The sequence below is a fragment of the Triticum urartu genome, chromosome 5A (assembly GCF_056163025.1).
Source record: "Triticum urartu cultivar PI428250 chromosome 5A, HENAU_Tu73, whole genome shotgun sequence".
In the NCBI taxonomy this organism is placed as follows: domain Eukaryota; kingdom Viridiplantae; phylum Streptophyta; class Magnoliopsida; order Poales; family Poaceae; genus Triticum; species Triticum urartu.
Genome location: NC_141877.1, coordinates 282,327,852 through 282,350,267, shown reverse-complemented (window position 1 = coordinate 282,350,267; position 22,416 = coordinate 282,327,852). Strand labels below are relative to the sequence as shown.

Below are 22,416 nucleotides of genomic sequence, written 5' to 3'. Positions count from 1 at the left end.
GTCGTTGCCGCTCTTGTCCCAGGAAGGCCACCCCTCCTCCACTCAGTCGACGCCAAGCTTGGTGGGATAAACATCGGTGGCCGATTAGCCGCTTGACGGCGACGTGGAGGCGGAAATCTTCAGAACCTTGTGCTCCGGGGGAGGAGGTTATCGAGGCGGATGAGGAGGAGGCAAAGGCATTGGTCGGCTTTCTCGGGTTCATGTCCGGACATAGTGGTCGGGCGCCGGTGTTGTGCTTACATAAAAATGGAGCAAGTGGACGGCATTGTAGCACAACATATCACTCAAACTAGCCCCCCTAACGCACGGGAAAGCACTGCCCTCGTCATTTTGTTCTTGATTTCTATCGATCGGTCGCACGAAAATGTTACGCTTTGCAAGTTCAAAAGGAAAAGGCACACTACTGGAATCAGGCACTTTGCCATCTTCCATGGCAGATGGCAAAGGCACGGATGGCAGATGGCAAAGGGCTTTGTCATCTGCTAGCAGATTGCAAAGGGCCGGCTGAATAAACTCTGGTAAAGGCTTCTTTGCCGTCTGCTGGCAGATGGAAAAGAGCCTGTAGCCTTTGCCATCAGCTGGCCGATGGCAAAGCGTGAGGAACAGGGTTAGCCACGTTAGGAGGCTAACGGCGTGCTTTGCCATCCGCCAGCAGATGGCAAAGGTTGCAAGCTCTTTGCCATCTGCTAGCTGATGACAATGGGTGCAGGCTCTTTGCCATCGTCCAGCTGATGTCAAAGGTTGCAGGCTCTTTGCCATCCGCCAGCTGATGGCAAAGGCTGCAAGCTCTTTGCCATCCACCATCTGATGGCAAAGGATGCAGGCTCTTTGCCATCTGCTGGCGGATGGCAAAGAGAACAAATAGGCCAGATGAGCGCTACACAGGTTGCTGCCACGTGGCCTCTTTGCCATCAGCCAGCAGATGGCAAAGTGCCTATATCAACACATATTACCAATAGTCATGAAAGCAAATATATCCAACACATATCCAACACATATTACCAATAGTAGCAAGTTTCATCCATACATATACATAGTTTCATCAATATTACACAGTTTCATCATAGGTAGCAAGTTTCACAAAGTCAAAACAAAAACTAAAGACAAGCACTCCATCAACCCAAGCTTCCGTGATCTGAAGCAAATCTACAAAATGGGAAAGAAGAAAGTTTAGAAGAAGAAGACTAGAAGAAGAAGATTATTATGATGCAACTAAAATGTGAAGATTATTATGATGCAACTTATATCTGTAAAATAGGTCATTTGGAGGAAAAAAATGCTAAGTATAGGTCATTCTAGAGCTATCCTAGGTTAAATAGGTCAATTTTGAGCTAGCTAAGCATATTAAGTCATTTTGGAGGAAAAATGCTAAGTATAGGTCATTTTAGAGCTATCCTAGGTTAAATAGGTCATTTTGGAGCTAATTAAGCAAAGCACAAGGCAAAACTTACCGTCAACCCATAGGTGAAGGATCGGGGTTCTTGCTCCCGCCAATGGCAGACGTCGATGCTTGTCGGGAGTTATGCTGCACCAAATTAAAGATCATTTGCAATGTCTCGTTAGCATGATGCAACTCAAATGTGAAGACTAATAAGTAATGTCCATTCAAATGAAACTCACCGTGTCCGCCGGAGCAATGACTGGCATCGACGGAGGGGTCTGACCGTTCTTCTCGCACATGGACTGCACATTTGGTTTTGATGAGTCAGACATATTAGTTACTAATGAAAGGAACATTGCGTGCATGATTTAGCTAATATGCAGAAGAAACTTACCGTGAAGAGCTCGTATATGGCATGGTTAGCCAAGTCGTTCCGGTTCCTCTCCTCCTCCAAAAGCCTAGCTGTCCTCTCCTCAGTCTCCCTCTCCCACTCTGCCGCCTGCCCCCTTTCCTCCGCCAGAAGCTCCTGGGTCTTTGCTCTCTCTTCCTCAATAGCAGGCTACAACACCACTCCTCTTTAGCATTGTAATCATCGACGGCCACACACATAATGTAATGGAGGAAAGGTGTAATGCCCGGGTAATCATGCTACAGTAATCCCACGTTAAAGATGCCACGTCACCTCTGTCACTGTAGTTAATCTCGGGTTAGTTCAAAACCGATTCAAATTCAAATTTAAAATAAAGTTAAATAATAAAAGTTTTCAAACATTAAAATAAAAATGTTCGGTTTCTACTAAATATTACCTAGATAATTATGGTGTAGCAGACGCAGTTTTATAACATGCCTAAGTAAATTAAAATGTTTTAAAACAGAAAAATAAATAAATAAAAGGAAACAAAAACAAAAAAATGAAAAGGAATCCCCCTGGCCAACTGGGCCAAGAGGCCCAGCCGGCCAGCACCAGCCCACTGGCCCCTCAGGCCCAACCGGCCATCCCCATAACCCCCCCCCCACGCTCCCACTCCCACCGACACTCCCCACTCCCCCCCTCTCCAAAATATCTCCTCCCCCTCTCTCCCGATTGGATCGAGAGGAGGAGGCCACCGCTCGCCGCCCGACGCCGCCTCGCCCTCGCCGCACGACGACATCGCCGGAGCAATCGCCGCTGCCTCCTCTCCGTCCCCGTCGTCCTCGTCCTCCTCCCCAAGCCGCTCCCCGCGCACCGCTGCCCTCGAACCCCTACACTACCCCGTGAGCCACCCCTCTCCTCGTCCGGCCACCGTGCGCCCGCGCCGTCCCATGCCCGTGCACGCGCCGTGGTCGCGCCCTCTCCCCTGGCTCCGTACGCCCACGGCATCCCCGGTCACGCCCGTGCCCGAACGCTCTCGCCTCAGGCCGGCCTTGCCCATGCCCCGCTCGCTGCTCCCCGCGTCTGCCCCGGTCGCCCGCTGCTTGTGCTGGCCACCACGCCCGCCGCTTCGCTGTAGCGCGCCTCCCGCCTGCTGCCTTGTAGCAGCTGCTGCTGTTCTCCCGGCCGCCTCCGTCACTCGTCTCCGGCGACGCCGCACCCCGGTTCCCCTGCTTTCGCTCGCTGCCACCGGCGTCTCGCCTCCAGCCGCGCTCGCGTGTGCCCATGGCGTTCCCTCCCCCCACGCGCCCACACCGCGCCCGCTGCAGCTGCGGCAGCCCCGCGGATGACGCCCCGGCTGCGCCCCTACCCCCTTCTCGCCGCCGTTCACGCCGCCCCGGTCACCACCTCCGACCGCCGTCGTGCGGCTGGCTGCGCGCTAGGCCCCAGGCCGCGCCGCGCCGGTGCCCCCGCCGCCAGAGCGGGCCACGGCCTCGCCCCGCACCTAGGCGGGCTGTGGCCTCTGCCAGCACCCGCTGCCCTTTCGCCCGCTAGCACCTGTTTAAGTCACCTCCTGGGCCACTCGCAGTAGGGGCCCCACCATGCAGAACGTTTTAAAAAAAATAAAATTATAAAATTATAAATAAATAAATAAATAATAAATTAATTAATTAATTAATAAGTTAATTAATCCTATTTAATTAATATAATTACTATGTTAGTTTAATTAAACAGTAATTAATTAGCTAAACCTAATTAAACTAAACAGTGTATGACATGCAGGACCCACACGTAGTTGACCCAGTCAACTACACAGTTGACTGCTGACGTCAGCTTGCTGTCATGCTGGCGTCATCTTTTACTATTCTGGATAATGTGAATTTAAATAATTAAATAAATCCTAAAAATGATTTAAATCTTTTAAAATTAATATAAAATAAACAATACCTCGGATGGGAAAACTTTGTACATGTAAGTTGCTTAGAACGACGAGACAAACCCGAATACGCTACCCACATACATGTCAGATGCCTCTAACTATCTCAACATGGAACATTTTCCCCCTCCGATCATCTATCTGACACAGGTCCGGAACCGGGAAAACATTCCCGGTTGAATTCCCCCTTCACCTATATCGTGTAGCCATACGTTAGGTCACACCCGGCACATCTTATTGCCATGATATGCTTTGTGGTACTATGTTTGCTTTATATTTAATGTTTCTTCCCCCTCTTCTCTCCGGTAAACCCCGAGACCGATGCTGCCCTTGTGATCGACTACGTCGACGACGACCCCCTCCTTGCTAGAGCAACCAGGCAAGAAAACCCTCCTTGAGCATTCCGATATCACCCATTTCTTTCCCTCTCATGCTTGCATTAGAAATGCTACTGCTTTATGTATGATCCTACTCTGATGCATAGCCTGTTTTTGTTACCTGCTTTCATACCTTACCTGCTTATCATAAACTGCTTACTATAGGTTGGTTAGAGATCCATCAGTGACCCCCACCTTGTCCCAGTTGCCTCGCTTTATGTTCGATGACTCGATCAATGTGATCGACGTCTAGGCCCCGACACCGCACATCACCCCCTAGTTGTACGACTCTGCGGAGTTACCATCGAGTGCCGAGGGTGGAACCTCTTACATCACTCCTGATGAGATCTCCGTAGTGTAGCTATATGGTCGAGGTCATCGAGGGTGATTTCCTCCTTACCACTTCCGTTACGGCTCTGTCGTGCAACCCATCAAACGTGAACCTCGAGGGTAGATCCTCTTACGTTCACCTTGATGACAACATCGAGTGGAATTCACCGGGAGTGATTCCTCGGGTTTTCCCCTTAGTGTTAGACACACAGTTACTATGGTCACTATGACTTTACCCTGAGCCATGTTACTAAAGATGGGTCGGCCCTAAGGGGTACCCGCGCGAGCTTAATAGCGAGTGATGTGGAGTCGGGTTGACCTGGAAGGTGCCCACGGGATACTTACGAGGCATGGCCAGGCATTCTTAGCCCTTGCCGCAAGTACTCGAGACGGGGTGACGGGGTCACATCTATCGTGAGTCTCTACTCATTACCCCATGCTCCTAATCCAATACGGTTTGGATATTTGATCCGAGGGGCCTCTGGCCTGATAGCACTAACCATCACGTGGGCATTGTATGGGCGTTCCGTGTCGTATGCATCAGCCGAAGCTTAATATACGTCAGCAATTGAGCGGCGCACGCCGGGTTTGACTGCGTAAGCTCCTGCCTTGTTGAAGGAGGTAGCTAGGTCTGCTCACCTGCCGCCCACGCAACGTGCACGAGTTCCCGAGGAGATGGCCCATGACCCCTAGGGCATAGTCTTAGTCCGGCGTCTTGACCTCTCTATTAAGCCTAGGTCGGGTTGCGGCGTATTGTTTGGCCGAGGCCGGGCATGACCCAGGAAAGTGTGTCCGGCCGGAGTTAATCGAGCGTGGTGGGTAAGTTGGTGCACCCGTGTAGGCAAGAAAAATCTATCGATAGCCTATCCTACGGTAACAGACACTTGGAGTTGTATCCCGATCGATACAACTAGAATTGATTACTTGACATGAGAAATGGATATGAGAAATGGATAGTATGGCTCTGTGATTGCTTTCTCGCAGGGAGTCGAGAAAGGATCTTTGGCCGAGGTTGATAACACTACTACTACTTTACATTATGTTGATCTGTACTCTCTTATATGCTGCAAGATGCTTGAAGATGCTAGTCTTCGATAGGCTAGGCTTTTCCCCTCCCCTTCTGGCATTCTGCAGTTTAGTCCACAGATACAGCCCATTCCTTTGATACAGATGCATACTTAGTTTAGACCTGATGTAAGTCTTGCGAGTACTTTGGATGAGTACTTACGGTTGCTTTGCTACCTCTTTTCTCCCATACCCAATTGTTTTGACCAGATGACGGATCCCAGGAGCCAGATGTCACCACTAATGATTACTACTACCCCGAGGGTGCCAACTAATACGTGACAGCCGCTGACGATTTGGAGTAGTTAGGAGGCTCCCAGGCAGGAGGCCTTGCCTTTTCGATCGTTGTTGTTTTTGTGCTAGCCTTCTCAAGGAAAACTTGTTTAACTCATGTCTGTACTAAGATAATGTTGCTTCCGCTGACTCTTTTATTTTTGAGCTTATGTATTCGAGCCCTCGAGGCCCCTGGCTTGTAATACAAGGCTTGTATTATTTTAATTTGTGTCTAGAGTTGTGTTGTGATATCTTCCCGTGAGTCCTTGATCTTGATCGTACACATTTGTGTGTATGATTAGTGTACGATTGAATCGAGGTCGTCACAAGTTGGTATCAGAGCCGACTGCGTGTAGGAATCCCCCTTCCAACTCCTTGGCCGAAGTTGAGTCTAGTCATTACAAAACTTTTACTAACATGGCTGTGTGGCTTACGGGCCCACGTAGCCATTGAATGGTATTAGGATCTTTTTATTCCTCATCTATACTCTGGGACTCTCATCTCTCTTCTATTCGGGTTAAATGAATTTTACCAAATCTAACATTAGTATCTCATGATCACTTTCCCTCGGAGAGCCCCTTCATTCCAGATGATTGACTATTTCACTAGAAGGTTCCGAAGATGCTCTCCAATGTTCTCCCGAAACTTTGTGCTCATTGCTTTTGCATTTTCCTACCACCGACATATCCTTATGGATAACGTCATACACTGTCGTTCATACAATCATTCTCCGTTGATCTTGTTATTACAAGATACCCCAAAATTCTCTCTATTGTTCCGAGAATACCCTGTGCCTACTGCCTTGCAGTTCTTTGCCACCTAAATAACCCTATGGATTATTTCTCGCACTTACCGAGTATCTGCTCATCCCAATTGATTCAGGTATTTCGCAAAAGACTTAGAAATACCATTCGGTCTTCTGAAAGGCCTGAGCAGCCTATTGCTCCTGAAATTCTTGCTTGCTTGCGTTATGGTTAATGCCATAAATCTCGTAATCTTACTATCATCCTTTGTCATTATCATTTTGAGTCTGTTGATACAATGTGTTGCGAATGCTCGCAATCATTAGTTGATCCTTTCAAATTATCTTACCGGCTCAGATGTCATTTTGGAACATGAGCTGGTTCTCGACCAATCTATTTGTCGACGATTGTACCCTTAGGTCTATTCAACTTATCCACCCTTGATCAGAGCGTATGCTTATGATCCTTCATTTTGGAAATCATAATTCCTTTGATTTCTAAGCATCGAATTATCCAAATGTTCTATAATCCGAGGCCATTGCATTCTTTCTTCAATTGGTTGTGTGCTGATGCTCACATCAGCTCTGCTATGGACCGTCAGATCCTTTGTTGGATTACTATGCGACAATGTCCTTCATATTTAACCCCCTTGTGAATTCTTCCATGATACATAATGCCATTGGTAAATAGCATTCTCTGATTTGGCCAACCATGCTCTACTATCGAGCTTGAGTTATTTACCCCTGGAGTTTGTGGTATATGGTTCTACTATGCCCTGATGGGTTGAAACTATGCATTCCTTAATCTGTGTGAACCTGAAAGATTTCACGGGTCATACTTATTTGGTATTGCACCAGGTAAAACTTTTAACAACTAATGTCATTTTCGAAAAGCGAGAGGTGAATGGAAGGTTATACATTGAAGAAGTGGGAGTCGACCTTGAACCTTTGTGTTCATGCCCATGGACACGATGCAGATCCTATCATGGAAGCTTCTCTTAAAATAATTATCCCCTTGTTATAAGTTCATCTTGAATCTGTGGACGTGGTTCCGACCATGTTTCTCCTTGATTCCATTTCTCGTGCAATTTTGAGCACTTGTCTTTGACAGATCAATACACCTCTGCAACCTCTGTTATGGTCTACCTTCGAGTATTACCCCGTGGTATCTCGATAATATCACAGAACCATATTACTTCTTATGAGTTATTCTTCAAGTATTATTTCTCATCGACTCCAATTTTCCCCGGGTTCTGAGTTGTTAGACACTCAAGGACACCGATAGTGAATCGAGTCTGTACTCTGATTCAATAACTCTAAGTAATTTTCGTTGCTTACGAGTTTAATAATCCTTCAAGTAATTCCTAGCCCGATTGGCTATATAATTATCGTGCTAAATTTTAATTGTGCTACCTGGTCCTTCTTCTCGGAGCACAATATTCGACGATGACCTAATCTTACGTCGATCTTCCTCGTCATATCATTTCTCCTTGAACAACAAACTTGATTTCGATTTTGTGTCGTACACTTGGTTCCCATAACCTTTCGCTTCATCATCATTTGACTTGATGTCATCGCCGACCAATTACATCTTCATGAAATCTCTCGACAAATGTGTCATGATCATCATGAACATCCTGAGCTCTTCCAAGATATATATCGAATTCATGATGAGAAATACCATCCTCTCCCCTCAATGGTTTGTGTTATCATTGACCACTTTATTGCCTTCCGTCCAACACAAACTTATTTGTGTTTTGTGTTATACCTTGAGATCCTTGCTATCCAGCATTTTTTTCTTCTTTTCCTTGGAGTATTACCATCTTTTATGTCAAGGATGTCGTGGGAATTTCACCACGTCTTTAGAATTCTTGATACTAGTGATACTTATCACCATCACCATTCTTCCCTTGGTCCCTGTGTTGTTTCTAACCAGAATACCAACAAATGGTCTGTGATGTGTAAAATTCAAGAATTCTAGCAACCCTATTGCTTTGACCTTAATGGTCGATAACCTCATTCTAAGTCTGTTGCTTATTGAATCATCATTCAAACATTGATCGTGCTACCTAGTCCAGATTTTTGGGTGCACTTTTCAGCCAATGTTTAATTGTGTATGTTTTCTTCGAGCATACATCATTATATCATTTGATCCGACAAATGTTATCCTCTTGTTCACATAAGTGTGGAAATCCACCTTTTGAAAGTCTCAATGAATTGTCGCTGAGTCACTCAGCCAACTCCTCACCTCTCCTTCATTTAATGATGAACTCTTGTTTTGGAACCCGCTTTCATAGTTAAATCTCCGAGAATCTTACAATGTCATCTCGACAATTTGTGTTGCACCTTTCTTCTCGGGCATTCCGAGTCTGAGTTATCCTGACACCAATCAGATCTGAATCTCGGCCAGATATGATGGTTGGAACATATTCCCAAGAGTTATCACCTTGGTCTTTATGTGACCCGGTAATGTGATGTCGTGCCTAGCACACCTGGCCGGAGGACCTATTGTTATACTTTCCATTTTAGTAAGGTTAGCCATTCTTCCATGAGGATATTGTAAGACTTATTCTATTAGTTGTTCCTGATGGATCCTTTGTGTATACAAAGTATGCCCTTTGCTTGAAGACCATGTCAATGCTATCTCAAGCATGTCTGTGGTACCTGATTTTTCAATAAGAACATTTGAAGCACAATGCTACAAGTTCTTTATTAATTACCCCAAACACCGTTGTATGGGTAATGTCATGATATTTCTCTCCCCTTTCCTAAAGGGTTTTCTACATTATATCCTATCATGGATATCATGCTCTGCTTGTCCTTGGGAAGGATATACCCCTGAAATATGTGTTTAAACACATTTTTTCCTTTCCATTGTTTTGCTTAACCTGATGATCACATTTTCCTTTCCATTGGTTTGTTTGACCTTTCTTGTGATCTATATAATCTAAGCAGTAATAATTCATTGCTTATGTAAACACCTCGATGTACAACTCTGTCAGTGAGACCCTGTTTCTATTGTTGATGACATTTCGATAGCCACCGATGGACGAGAACTTTGCCTATTGGTCCGCCTCGTTTCAACGAGCAGGAAAATGGTTCTCTTCATCCCTCGCCCTTGGTACCGACGTTGTTGCCGACATATCTAACATGCTACTCTCTGACATGCCTTGCTATCATGACTGTGCAAAATGTCACCGCTCCTACTTTTAACCCACATGGTGGGCCCATAACCCACAGTTCCACAGGATCAAAGCCTGACTTTCCGGTACACCCCCTGTTTCCAAGATTATTCCTCGCGCGTGGCATCATATGTTATGCACAAGCCACCTTCCGAGAGATCATCAATTCTAGTATCAGACACAATGCTTATTCCCGTTGCTCCGAACCCTTTTCACGCCCTGTTTCAGGCATCGAACGATTGCCTGTCCGCTCGAAACTTCTCATGATACCTCCTTACTTTGCTCTCGATATTTTCTTAAGTTTTAATTCGAGAGTTACTCTCCCCCACCTTCCCTGATGTTATCAACCAGATAGTCAACCTTTCAGAGATCCGTTCTCTCGGAGTTATCCCCTTATCCTTTACGTAAGTACGATGGAGATCCTGAAGAAAGGATATCGACTTCACCATGGTTACCTGGAGAAATGAAGACATCAATGTAATGGATAGACCTCTTCAAGAAGAGCAACCAAGACCGAGAAGATTCGTTAGAATTTCGTAACTAGATCTTTCCACCTTACTCTGCCTCCTAAATCTCGGGACGAGATTTCTTGCAGTGGAGGAGTTTTGTAATGTCCGGGTAATCATGCTACAGTAATCCCACGTTAACGATGCCACGTCACCTCTGTCACTGTAGTTAATCTCGGGTTAGTTCAAAACCGATTCAAATTCAAATTTAAAATAAAGTTAAATAATAAAAGTTTTCAAACATTAAAATAAAAATGTTTGCTCTGTACTAAATATTACCTAGATAATTATGGTGTAGCAGACGCAGTTTTATAAAATGCCTAAATAAATTAAAATGTTTTAAAACAGAAAAGTAAATAAATAAAAAGAAACACAAACAAAAAAATGAAAAGGAATCCCCCCTGGCCAACTGGGCCAAGAGGCCCAGCCGGCTAGCACCAGCCCGCTGGCCCCTCAGGCCCAACCGACCATCTCCATAACCCCCCACGCTTCCACTCCCACCGACACTCCCCACTCCCCCTCTCCAAAATATCTCCTCCCCCTCTCTCCCGATTGGATCGAGAGGAGGAGGCCACCGCTCGCCACCCGACGCCGCCTCGCCCTCGCCGTACGACGACGTCGCCGGAGCAATCGCCGCTGCCTCCTCTCCGTCCCCGTCGGCCTCGTCCTCCTCCCCAAGCCGCTCCCTGCGCACCGCTGCCCTCGAACCCCTACACTACACCGTGAGCGACCCCCTCTGCTCGTCCGGTCACCGTGCGCCCGCGTCGTCCCGTGCCCGTGCACGCGCCGTGGCCGCGCCCTCTACCCCTAGCTCCATACGCCAACGGCATCCTCGGTCACGCCCGCGCCCAAACGCTCTCGCCTCACGCCGGCCTTGCCCATGCCCCGCTCGCTGCTCCCCGCGTCTGCCCCGGTCGCCCGCTGCTTGTGCTGGCCACCACGCATGCCGCTTCGCTGCAGCGCGCCTCCCGCCTGCTGCCTTGCAGCAGTTGCTGCTGTCCTGCCGGCCGCCTCCATCACTCGTCTCCGGCGACGCCGCACCCCGGTTCCCCTGTTGCTGCTCGCTCCCGCCCCCGCTCTTGCTCGCTGCCACCGGCGTCCCACCTCCAGCCGCGCTCGCGTGCGCCCATGGCGTTCCCTCCCATGGGCCCACACTGCACCCACTGCAGCCGCGGCAGCCCCGCGGATGACGCCCCGGCCGCGCCCCTACCCCCTTCTCGCCGCCGTTCACGCCGCCCCGGTCACCGCCGCCGACCGCCATCGTGCGCCTGGCCGCGCCGCGCCGGTGCCCCCGCCGCCAGAGCGGGCCACGGCCTCGCCCCGCACCGGGGCGGGCTGTGGCCTCCGCCAGCACCCGCTGCCCTTTCGCCCGCTAGCACCCGTTCCAGTGCCCTCCTGGGCCCCTGGCAGTAGGGGCCCACCGTATAGAACTTTTTTTAAATAAAAAATTAAAATTATAAATAAATAATAATTAAATGAATTAATTAGGTTAATTAATCCTATTTAATTAATATAATTAATCTGTTAGTTTAATTAAACAATAATTAATTAGCTAAACCCTAATTAAACTAAACAGTGTATGCCATGCGGGACCCACACGTAGTTGACCCAGTCAACTACACAGTTGACTGCTGACGTCAGCTTGCTGTCATGCTGGCGTCATATTCTACTATTCTGGATAATGTGAATTTAAATAATTAAATAAATCCCAAAAATGATTTAAATCTTTTAAAATTAATATAAAATAAACCGTACCTCGGATGGGAAAACTTTGTACATGAAAGTTGCTCAGAACGACGAGACGAACCCGAATACGCTACCCACATACATGTCAGATGCCTCTAACTATCTCAACATGGAATATTTTCCCCCTCCGATCATCTATCTGACAAGGTCCGGAACCGGGAAAACATTCCCGGTTGAATTCCCCCTTCACCTATATCGTGTAGCCATACGTTAGGTCACACCCGGCACATCTTATTGCCATGATATGCTTTGTGGTGCTACGTTTGCTTTATATTTACTGTTTCTTCCCCCTCTTCTCTCCGGTAGACCCCGAGACCGATGCTGCCCTTGTGATCGACTACGTCGACGACGACCCCCTCCTTGCTAGAGCAACCAGGCAAGAAAACCCTCCTTGAGCATTCCGATATCACCCATTTCTTTCCCTCTCATGCTTGCATTAGAAATGCTACTGCTTTATGTATGATCCTACTCTGATGCATAGCCTGTTTTTGTTACCTGCTTTCATACCTTACCTGCTTATCCTAAACTGCTTAGTATAGGTTGGTTAGAGATCCATCAGTGACCCCCACCTTGTCCCAGTTGCCTCGCTTTATGTTCGATGACTCGATCAACGTGATCGACGTCTAGGCCCCGACACCGCACATCACCCCCTAGTTGTACAACTCTGCGGAGTTACCATTGAGTGCCGAGGGTGGAACCTCTTACATCACTCCTGATGAGATCTCCGTAGTGTAGCTATATGGTCGAGGTCATCGAGGGTGATTTCCTCCTTACCACTTCCGTTATGGCTCTGTCGTGCAACCCATCAAACGTGAACCTCGAGGGTAGATCCTCTTACGTTCACCTTGATGACAACATCGAGTGGAATTCACCGGGAGTGATTCCTCGGGTTTTCCCCTTAGTGTTAGACACACAGTTACTATGGTCACTATGACTTTACCCTGAGACATGTTACTAAAGATGGGTCGGCCCTGAGGGGTACCCGCGCGAGCTTAATAGCGAGTGATGTGGAGTCGGGTTGACCTGGAAGGTGCCCGTGAGATACTTATGATACGTGGCCGCGCATTCTTAGCCCTTGCCGCAAGTACTCGAGACGGGGCGACGGGGTCACATCAATCGTGAGTCTCTGCTCGTTACCGCGTGCTCCTAATCCACTACGGTTTGGATATTTGATCCGAGGGGCCTCTAGCCTGATAGCACTAACTATCACGTGGGCATTGGATGGGCGTTTTGCGTCGTATGCATTAGCCGAAGCTTAATATACGTCAGCGATTGAGCGGCGTGCGCCGGGTTGGACTGCGTAAGCTCCTGCCTTGTTGAAGGAGATAGCTAGGTCTGCTCACCGGCCGCCCACACAACATGCAGTTGTTCCCAGGGAGATGGCCCATGACCCCTAGGGCATAGGCTTAGTCCGACGTGTTGACCTCTCTATTAAGCCTAGGTCGGGTTGCGGCGTATTGTTTGGCCGAGGCCGGGCATGACCCAGGAAAGTGTGTCCGACCGGAGTTAATCGAGCGTGGTGGGTAAGTTGGTGCACCCCTGCAAGGAAGAAAACATCTATCATTAGCATGTCCTACGGTAACGGACACTTGGAGTTGTATCCCGATCGATACAAATAGAATTGGTTACTTGAGATGAGAAATGGTTATGAGTAATGGATAGTATGGCTCTGGGATTGCTTTCTCGCAGGGCGTCGAGAAAGGATCTCTGGCCGAGGTTGATAACACTACTACTACTTTACATTATGTTGATCTGTACTCTCTTATATGCTGCAAGATGATTGAAGATGCTAGTCTTCGATAGGCTAGGCTTTTCCCCTTCCCTTCTGGCATTCCGTGGTTTAGTCCACAGATACAGCCCATTCCTTTGATACAGATGCATACTTAGTTTAGACCTGATGTAAGTCTTGCGAGTACTTTGGATGAGTACTTACGGTTGCTTTGCTACCTCTTTTCTCCCATACCCGATTGTTTTGACCAGATGACGGATCCCAGGAGCCAGATGTCACCACTGATGATTACTACTACCCTGAGGGTGCCAACTAATACGCGACGGCCGCTGACGATTTGGAGTAGTTAGGAGGCTCCCAGGCAGGAGGCCTTGCCTTTTTGATCGTTGTTGTTTTTGTGCTAGCCTTCTCAAGGAAAACTTGTTTAACTCATGTCTGTACTAAGATAATGTTGCTTCCGCTGACTCTTTTATTTTTGAGCTTATGTATTCGAGCCCTCGAGGCCCCTGGCTTGTAATACAAGGCTTGTATTATTTTAATTTGTGTCTAGAGTTGTGTTGTGATATCTTCCCGTGAGTCCTTGATCTTGATCGTACACATTTGTGTGTATGATTAGTGTACGATTGAATCGAGGGCGTCACAAGTTGGTATCAGAGCCGACTGCGTGTAGGAATCCCCCTTCGAACTCCTTGGCCGAAGTTGAGTCTAGTCATTACAAAGCTTTTACTAACATGGCCGTGTGGCTTACGGGCCCACGTCGCCATTGGGTGGTATTAGGATCTTTTTATTCCTCGTCTATACTCTGGGACTCTCATCTCTCTTCTATCCGGGTTAAATGAATTTTACTAAATCTAACATTAGGATCTCGTGATCACTTTCCCTCGGAGAGCCCCTTTATTCCAGATAATCAGCTATTTCACCAGAAGGTTCCGAAGATACTCTCCAATGTTCTCCCGAAACTTTGTGCTCATTGCTTTTGCATTTTCCTACCACCGACATATCCTTATGGATAACGTCATACACTTGTCGTTCATACAATCATTCTCCGTTAATCTTGTTATTACAAGATACCCCAAAATTCTCTCTATTGTTTCGATAATACCCTGTGCCTACTGCCTTGCAGTTCTTTGCCACCTGAATAGCCCTATGGATAATTTCTCGCACTTACCGAGTATCTTCTCATCCCAATTGATTCAGGTATTTCGCAAAAGACTTCGAAATACCAATCGGTCTTCCGAAAGTCCTGAGCAGCCCGAGGAAAAAATGCTAAGTATAGGTCATTTTAGAGCTATCCTAGGTTAAATATGTCAATTTTGAGCTAGCTAAGCATATTTAGTCATTTTGGAGGAAAAAATGCTAAGTATAGGTCATTTTAGAGCTATCCTAGGTTAAATAGGTCATTTTGGAGCTAATTAAGCAAAGCACTAGGCAAAACTTACCGTCAACCCGTAGGTGAAGGATCGGGGTTCTTGCTCGCGCCAATGGCAGACGTCGATGCTTGTCAGGAGTTATGCTGCACCAAATTAAAGATCATTTGCAATGTCTCGTTAGCATGATGCAACACAAATGTGAAGAATAATAAGTAATGTCCATTCAAATGAAACTCACCGTGTCCGCCGGAGCAATGACTGGCATCGGCGGAGGGGTCTGACCGGTCTTCTCGCACATGGACTGCACATTTGGTTTTGACGAGTCAGTCATATTACTTACTAATGAAAGGAACATTGCGTGCATGATTTAGCTAATATGCAGAAGAAACTTACCGCGAAGAGCTCCTATATGGCTCGGTTAGCTAAGTCGTTCCGGTTCCTCTCCTCTTCCAAAAGCCTAGCTGTCCTCTCCTCAGTCTCCCTCTCCCTCTCCGCCGCCTGCCTCCTTTCCTCCGCCAGAAGCTCCTGGGTATTTGCTCTCTCTTCCTCAATAGCAGCCTGCAACACCACTCCTCTTTAGCATTGTAATCATGGACGGCCGCACACATAATGTAATGGAGGAAAGGTATCTGATTCTGTATAACTAACCTTGATTTCAAGATCCATTGGTCGTGGACGAGGCCTTCTCTCAGGATCGGAGCTCGTCTGGCGCTTCTTGATCTGCGGAGAGTGCTAGTACAACGTATCAGTCCATCCCCAATGGCTAACAAGCCATGGTTCCTCCCGCCACCAGATATCATCACCAGCTCTGGATAATAGGCTGGCTCAGGTTAAAGTCCGGCCCTTTCCTCGCCTTCCCCTCATCTCTGTAGCTTGTTGTGGGAGGCGCGGTTGGTGAAGTTCTTTGGATCATCGAGATTAGACTCAGAGAATGCCTTGGCCTTCTTATACGAGGCACTATGGGCCATGGCATAGAGGTCGAACAACTCTGGTACATCCGTCTTGTTGTTCCACGCCTAAAAGAGAGGAACAAAGTAGTCTCGAGTAGCCTGCGTCCGAGCCCCGTTCCGCCAGTTTTGAAGTAGCCGCCTGCACTCGGCTTCGATAACCCGAGCCGCGGCCTCTTCCTGTCCCTCAGCACACCTGTAAAAGGTCTGTAATCAAACAAGAAAACATGGATTAGTACAATCACTAGGGTTGCCAATCAAACAAGAAAACACAACGTAGACGAGGGAGGAGAAATTACCCAAAACGTCTGGATCACAACGTCGGCCACGATGTGGCACTCGACACCGCCGATCCTCTCCCCCGGCGGGGCCGGGGCAGCCAAGTAGTGCTCCCAGGTCATTCCTAGCTCTGGAGCCTGGCCCTCACCGGGCAACGTGACCCAATCCGGGAAGCTCTGGCAACAAATCACACCAAGGACTGTGTTGGGCCTGCGGACACCACGACCGTGTTTCCAAGACCTGCAGTATGGCAAGACTAACGCATTAGATATTCGAAGAAACATGAAGGCAAAAGGTTAAAAAAGAGTAAATGCACTCTCTTCTCCCCATCAGGCGTAATCAACCACCTCTGGTTAGGGGTCGCCGGGGTGGGCGGGAGCTTTGTACCACCACGCTGGTAGACATTGCCCCCCTCAACCAGCTCACTCTCACTATAGCTATCAGAACTATAGCCACCCTCATCACCATCAGCATGGCCACTCGACTCTAGCCAGTCCCCCAATCGGTTCGGGAAGAGAAGTTCAAAGGAATTAGAGGTTGCGAAACAATGTACCGAGAACTTACTCGATGTACGGCCGCACTTCTGTTAGATTGTTCAAGATATACAACGTAATGGTCCGCCATTCGTCGACATCCAACAATAAGGGAGTATAAGCACCGGCTGGTGCGAGCTTCCCTTTGAATAGGCTGAGGTTGGATCCACCCTTTTTAGGTTCGCCAGCATTGTACCGAGGCTTCGGATTATGCACCATGTCTTTGGAATATGCACCCTTTCTTTGGATTATGCACCATGTCTTTGGATTATGCACCCTTTTTAGGGTCGCCAGCATTGTACAGAGGCTTTGGATTATGCTTCCCTTTGAATAGGCTCAGGTTGGATCCACCATGTCTTCCATCCCGGTACCATGCTCGTCGGTGCGACGACGGCCCTCCTCAGCTCTGGCACGTTGGGCAGACTCACCATGAAATGTCCAGACTGTATAATTAGGCGTAAAACCCCACTTCTGCAGGTGTTTGATCATTTCAAACTCTGACCTCTTATGATAGTTGTCGCACTCGACACATGGGCACCAGGTTTGTCTCTGTCCATTTGCAAATGCGACTCTCACAAACCCCTTGGTTTTTGTTATCCATTCATGGGTCATGTCTTTCTGACTAGCGGTGTACATCCACGCACGATCACTCATCTGGCCTAGCTACTGGACACACAAGAAATATATACATAATTCAGCAAACCATATTCATCAGTTAATAGAGTTTGTCAGTTTTATTACGTCCATACAACATAGACGCTAATAGGTAAAGATAGGTCCTAATCCCACCCGAGTATGTGTAGATTGGGTTCGTGTTCCCATGCTCTACTCCAGATCCAACGCAAAATTTCGGCAGCACCTCCCCACTGTTCTCCTGATACACGTCTCCACAATAAGCAAAGAGGATGTGTACCCGGAGAACAACAGGGAGGCGCTGACGAAATTCTGCATCGGATCTGGAGCAGAGCATATGGGAAAACGAACCCAATCTACACATACTTAGGCTATCCATGGATAACGTTGGACAATTCGAAAGAATCACGGTTATAAATATGCAAATGCATGCATATTTATAGATGTAACCCTTCCGAACGGGAGACGCATAGTGGTCACGCATACTGATGATTCAATATACCTACAGCTAGCATGTTTCATCGGCACGAAGACCCGAACATAACAAATGATTGGGGGAGGAGGAGATGTCATTTGTGCTCACCCACGAACGCCGGGGCGGAGCTCGTTGAATGCACGGGGAGGTCGTCGAACACCAGACCCTCGCAGCGATGTAACAACTACACATTTAAATCCACCCGATCAACACAAATATATATGATATTTTTCATAACAAAATCAGAAAATATATGACCTAACTAATAATTCATAAATATATGACCCCGTCGCCTTTGGAAGGCTGAAAAGCACCTTTTCAGTCAACAGGAAGCCGAAGAGGTGTCGGGGGTCGGGGGTGTCGTGTCTGGGTGTCGTGGTGTCAAAGGGACAAAGATAAATTCTATCCGGCAAAAGTGGACTGTAAAGAGAAGCCTGCTACATAACCCTCAAAACATCTATAAGCATATCCTAAATCTTGGCTGCATGCATGTGTTTTTTGGAAGTCTAAGAAGAAAAAAAACTAACATGCCTTTTAGTGTGCACTTAAATAGTCTGTCCGCTGTACAATGTGATTTTTTCTAGTAGGGGTATAAGCGAGAACTCATAGACATCTTACCTTGGGCAAGAAGTGCTCAAGCGAGGAAACGACAGTGACCGAGGCTGGATCAAGCCCAATCTCCTCCTTTGCCTCCCTTAATGATGTTGCTGCATCATCAGCATCACCCTCCTCTGCCTTTTCTCCGGGCAATGCAACCTCCCCTGCAAATCTCAAGTGGAGAAAACAAAATCAGATAGGGTTTATCCAGCTCGTGTCTAGGTTGGTATCTATTTGTGAACCTGATTGTTCAAATATACTCCCTCCGTCCGTGAGTAAGTGTACATCTAGCTTTTGTTCTAAGTCAAACTTTTAAAATTTTGACCAACTTTATAGAAAATAGTAGTAACATATATAACAACAAAATGATATATTATCAAAGTACACTTCAAAACGAATCTAGTGATTCTAATTTGGTGCCATAAATGCTTTTACTTTTTCCTAGAAAAGTGGTCAAAGTTTTAAAACTTTGACTTAAGACAAAAGCTAGATGTACACTTATTCGCGGACAGAGGGAGTAAAAGCTAAGGCAAGCCAAACCAGCACTAAACAGAAAATGCTGGGTTAAAAATCCTCTTAAAATTAATAGGCCAGCATCTTAAAATTTCTTTCTCAGATAGATTGTGTCTTCACATGGGATAGTGCAACAAGCTGGACAATAATCAAAGGACGGCAGATGAGACTGGGTATTATCGTGGGATGTTCTTTGAGGGGCTTTTGATGTTTTTTTATCTAATTTTCTCACCAATGATATCGGTGCCAACCTCGGAGTTGAAACAAAGAGCTGTAGATTTCAACGAATCAAACTAGAATCACTACCACAATACTAGCCTAGCTTCCATACAAATATGCCTAAAATAATGATGAATAAATAATCATAATAGAAAGGTATTCTTCTTTGTGTGTGTATAAAGAAATGTGATATAATCTTCTATAAAATATATATATGGAGACTATAGTAAGATTTATGGTTTTGTTGGTGCTAAATTTACAACTAAATATCCAATCTGTATGTGAAGTAGGCAACGACAGAGCCAGGAAATAAACATAAGGTGGGCTGAACATCAAGGACAACTCTAAAATGCAACTAAGCCTGGCTGAATATATAGGAGTTGACACTGAGTATAGCAAAATATGTACTACTATAACCGTAAGTGTTGATAATATAGGCAAGATTTTTTTAACAAAGGACACGGCCTCATTTTTATTATGAAAATGGAAATGGAGTCTTATCCTACAGAGACTAATCTCCATATTTTTTATGTTGCAACCAATACTTTGAAACAAAACTATATCCACCAATGAATGTTGTGAATTAGGATACCAAAATGCAAGATCTTTCATATTGTACCAATGTGGCCGCTTCCTGATGTGCTCCAAAGTACAAACTAAAGAGAATAGAACTAGCAAGATTTTTGTGTCTTCATCAAAACAAAACAAAAAGGATTTATATCCTCATCCCAGATTTTGGCTTGGAAAAATAGAGTAGTTGAGACAGAAGGGAAACTACACGAGTGATAAAGAAGTACACCTGGTGTGTCTGTGGTTGTGAACTTTAGAGTGTGGCTGTGGGAATGAGAGCAAAATTCAAAATGGTTCTCAGTTTTAACCGATTGGGATCTTCTCTGAACAATACATGTATCAGCAGTGTAACATATTATTTTAAAGGTCCATTTTTACACATCAGAATGAATTGTATATGCTAGGATTTTTGATGCATTATATTGGTTGATTCACAGGTTGCACACCTATTTTCTGAGTGGTGACAAATATGTGATCATCCAAATGCTAGTGATGCAGCCTATAGTCGTTATGTTATGCAGTTGCAACATATTGGCCTGCTGAAGGGAGACAAATTCACTGAACGTTTCTTCCGAATTCTCACACTGATTATTCTACTCGTAGATTATACTCTGCTTGTCTGTGTGTGTGTTACTTTTTTTTACTTTCATGCTAATTTTTGAATCAATCAGGAACTTGTTGTTGCACACTCTCTAGTCTCTGAGCAAAGTAATGCTCCTGGTGGATTGTCTCAGCAGTCATCACATATATCATATTTCCCATTTGCTAAAATGGTGTAGATCACATAGCTCTAGGCATGTTTAATCAGGGGTCTTCAAACATTTTCTGCAGGTTGGGGGGTCTTTAGATCACATAAGCCAAAATGGTTCTCAGCTTTCTGAACATATAAGCAGCAGAGCATGAACATGTATAGGGAGAGGTGGTCAGGCAGCAAAGAGGGCATCACCTTCGCAAAATCGAAAGAGGTGGTCGGGGAGGCAGAGAGTCGACACAGCCACCGGGTTCTTCGGCGGAAGACGGCGAGCAGGACGGGGATGACTTGTCGGGGACGGAGGAGCCGGTCGGTGATGGCGGCAGACGAGGGCGGGGATGTGTGGTCGGGGACGGGGGAGACGGTCCGCGACGGCAGCGGACGAAGGCGAGCAGGGCAGGGATGGCTTCACATCATGGACGAGCGGCGGCTGCCAGCGCTAAAGGTGTAGTCCGCCATGGCTGCTGCGTGCGGCGGCTAGGGTTGGGGGAAGGGGAAAGAGCCTCGAGGGTTGGGGGAGGGGGCGGCGCCGCGGCCTGGAACGGTGGAGGGGCGGGCTGCGATGGCGGGGTGGGGCGGGCTGGTGGCGGTGCTGGGCGGCGTCGGGAATGCGAGGCTGGGGCGCGGTGCGGTGGTGGCTGGGAGAGGTGGGGAGAGAGAGAAGGATTGGGCCGGACTGGGAGAGAGAGAGAGAGAGAGAAAGAGAGAGAGAGAGAGATAGAGAGGTGGGGTTGGGCTGGGAGAGAGGGGAGGAGATAGTCCCACTTCTTTGCCATCAGCCAACGGATGGCAAAGGCACACATCTTTTCCATCAGCCAGCAGATGGCAAAGCCCCACCTCTTTGCCATCAGCCAGCCAGCTGATGGCAAAGAATCTTTGCCGTCGGCTAGCAGATGGCAAAGAGGTGGGGCTAGCGGGCCGTTACAGCTCCGTCATCCACTAGGCCCCACCCACTTCTTTGCCATCTGCCAGAAGACAGAAAAGATTCTTTGTCATCTGCTGGCAGACGGCAAAGAGGTGGGTTGATTGGCCATTACAGCACTGGACCCCACCCACCTCTTTGATGGCTGCCAGCGGACGACAAAAATTCTTTGCCATCGGCTGGCAGATGGCAAAGAACTGACTGATGGCAACCAGGTTCTTTGCCATCTGTCAGTTCTTTGCCGTCTGTTTTTTGTAAGCAGATGGCAAAGACATTCTTTGCCATCCGCTGGCAGACGACAAAGAACTGACTGATGGCAAATTCTCTGTTTCCAGTAGTGGCAGCACACTTATCACTCATACGCGTCGCGTTCGCGTCGCACCCCTGACAGTCCGGCTCGCACGCCGCTCACCAAAGGGGACACGCGTTGTCTTGCATTTTCACTAACATGTGGGACTGCAATTGAATAAACCATCGATACCTGAAATCTAATCGCTTGGCGGGCATCGGCTGAGAAGAGAGAGACGGGGAGGGAGAAGAGATCGCCCGCCTGCCACGCACAGACTCCGAGAAATATATGGTGATAATGTGAGGTGGGCCATGCGGGAGTCTGGATCGCTTCCAAGCCCGCTTCTGACCGCCCCGGCCCACCAGACCCCCCCCCCCCCCCGCCCGCCACCTCCCCGCGCATGCTCCCCCCTTAGACGCTAGTTGTTCGCATTCATAGCAAGTAGTACCAGTAAAATACTGGGCTATAAGCCTGTTTATGTGGAGGAGAGAGAGGCACTGACAAAGTCAAGGAGTGGGCTCTTCAAGAGCCTGTCTCTACACGTGCTCCTAGGTATAAAAACTAATTCTAAAAAAAGAGGCATAAAAAATAATTGTGTCTAAAAAAGAAAGGTAAAAAACATTTGAGAGGAAATAGATAGAGAGAAATGAGAAAAAGTTGTAACCTTATAGCCAACCTTGTAGTCAACACTATGGTAGT

General features: G+C 47.2%; 1 long non-coding RNA gene across 5 annotated transcripts; it reads right to left on the bottom strand.

Moving 5' to 3' along the window:
* Positions 1 to 956: 956 nt before the first annotated feature.
* LOC125508433 (uncharacterized) lies at positions 957 to 21,213 on the bottom strand. 5 transcript variants are annotated; one of them, XR_015604504.1, is made up of 15 exons: positions 20,702 to 21,213; positions 18,475 to 18,617; positions 17,965 to 18,040; positions 16,780 to 17,414; positions 16,236 to 16,455; positions 15,638 to 16,143; positions 15,383 to 15,547; positions 15,228 to 15,290; positions 15,059 to 15,132; positions 10,193 to 10,307; positions 3,681 to 10,093; positions 1,776 to 2,071; positions 1,621 to 1,683; positions 1,452 to 1,525; positions 957 to 1,146 (listed from the first exon to the last, which is right to left on the bottom strand). It is a non-coding gene; the product is annotated as an uncharacterized LOC125508433 (long non-coding RNA). The 5 variants fall into 5 exon arrangements; XR_015604502.1 differs by lacking the exon at positions 16,780 to 17,414; XR_015604505.1 differs by lacking the exons at positions 16,780 to 17,414; positions 17,965 to 18,040.
* Positions 21,214 to 22,416: the final 1,203 nt, after the last annotated feature.